Source organism: Arachis ipaensis, chromosome B07 (genome assembly GCF_000816755.2).
Source record: "Arachis ipaensis cultivar K30076 chromosome B07, Araip1.1, whole genome shotgun sequence".
NCBI classification, from domain to species: Eukaryota; Viridiplantae; Streptophyta; class Magnoliopsida; order Fabales; family Fabaceae; genus Arachis; species Arachis ipaensis.
Window position 1 is genome coordinate 29,418,089 of NC_029791.2, and position 2,102 is coordinate 29,420,190.

Below are 2,102 nucleotides of genomic sequence, written 5' to 3' on the forward strand. Positions count from 1 at the left end.
ATCGCAATTTAAACCAACTTCAACCAACAGCATCAATCAATAATTAAGAATTCTCGGTTTTCTCAAACAGTTTCGAACCAAGCCGTTCCTCAAACCCTTTTTGAATCATTTTCAAAATAGCAAATCATTCTCAATAAACAAACCATTTTCAAATATTAAGTCCTTTCGAAATTTGTTTTAAAATCAAATTCCGATATTAAATCGGGTTCAATATCAAATCAAATTCCAAAATTAAACTAAATGCCAATATTACATTTCTTCCAATAATTCAAGGAAAACCACTATAACAACATCAGTCAACTAATCAGAATATTCAACTTTTCTCAATCGATCAATCAATCAATCGAACTAATAATCTCATTCATCCAAAACAACTCAATTCAATTCATAAGACTCACGAAATCACAAAAATATATTTTACGCGTTAATATCAATTTATAACAACTCTGGAAAGTAAAACAAGTTTAAGAAAAGTGCCCCTACCTCGATGTCGTAGTCGCATAATTCAACACAATAGTCCCGCTTAACCTAAACTCACAATAGCAGTGGCGATTCCAACACAACTGGGATGATGGCAGCATCACCAACTCCGATTACACTCGCAGCAACATCGAATTTGATGGAATCAAACGCAAAAACAACTCTGAAAATTCAAGGCAACACCGAAACTAAAATGGAATTAAAATAATAACAAACAGATAAATGAGACCAAGGCAGTTCATAGTATAAAAGTGAAACAGAGTCAGGAGAAAGGCTAGACCTAGGGCAGTGACACTGAACTTGAATTGGGGCAAGTCAATAGCAACGGTAGCAATGTTAGAACTAGCAGTAGCGATTCTAGTCACCCCAGCAGCAACGATTCTTAAAGAGCATCAACCATCACAGCCCACAGCTGCGGCGGCTTAATCCTAAAACATCAACACCTTAAAGTTCTCAATCAACGGATAGCAAGACAGTAGCAGTGCAGGTTCAGAAACAAAAATAACTTACAGTAATGAAGGAAAACAAGAAAATGAAGCGTAGCAGTAACATCACGGTGACTGCAACAACACAGGGAAGATGGCCTCCTCCCCCACCTCAGCTCGTGACTTCGGCGGCGGCGAGCTCCATAGACGGCGATGGCGGAGAAAGCAGCGGTGGCAGAAACCACCCCGCAATAACTTCTTTCTCTCCTCGCGTCGTTCTGTCTCTCTCTTTGCATCGGGTCCTGCTTGTGGTGGCTCGATAGCAACTCGCGGTGCCAGTGCGACACGGAGGTCCGGCAGCGATAATGATGATGAGGTGCGACGAAGCTGGCAGCACAAGGTGTGACGGCGAAGGCTTATCCTTCCTCGCGCGTTTTCCTACTATTCACCGACCTCCATTAACGGCGACGATGAAGATGCTTCCAGCGGCGGCATGCAGTTCTGACAGTGACAGAAGCGTGAATGGCAGCGGAGCAACGACACGCGCGCGGCGGTGATGACTGCATGTGGTGGCGCGGTCTTCCCCTCCTCTTCTTCTCCCTTCCCGTCGCGCTCTTTATCTCTGTTCCCAAGTGCTCTCTCTTCTCCCTTTCCATTTTTTTTTGCGTACTTCATGGAGTTGGTTTATTGTGTGTGGGCTCATTTGAGAAGGGAAGAAAGGGGGGTGGGATTGGCGGCTGAGAGGGGAAAATATTAGGGTTGTGTGGGTTGGGTTTTAGGATTAGGGTTTAATTTGGGACAAAAGTGAAATTTAAAATTTTGGGTAAATTGGGGTTTGGTAAATTTTAATAAAATTAAAGTATATTGTATAAATTTGAAATCTAATTTAATCTCTTAAAATTACTTTAAAAATACTACTTAATTATCAATTTACTAATAAGCTTTTAATCAAGTATTCTAATTTAAAATTAGAAATAATATAATTTATTTTCTGTTTATAAAAATTAAAGTATTAAATTCTAAAATCTCAATTATTTAAATTAGATCATATAAAATTCTTATTAATTTATATTTGATAAACTTTATTATTTAAATATAGAAAATAATTCGATAATTATAAAATTAGATAAAACCTTAAATTACTTTAAACTCAATTAATCAAAATTTGCTTTAATTTTTCTTTAATAAAATAATTCC

The 2,102-nt window shown here is 38.0% G+C and overlaps 1 long non-coding RNA gene across 1 annotated transcript; it reads right to left on the minus strand.

The window, feature by feature from the left end:
- Positions 464-1,334, minus strand: LOC110264933. The gene is made up of 2 exons (XR_002351307.1): positions 991-1,334; positions 464-908 (listed from the first exon to the last, which is right to left on the minus strand). It is a non-coding gene; the product is annotated as an uncharacterized LOC110264933 (long non-coding RNA).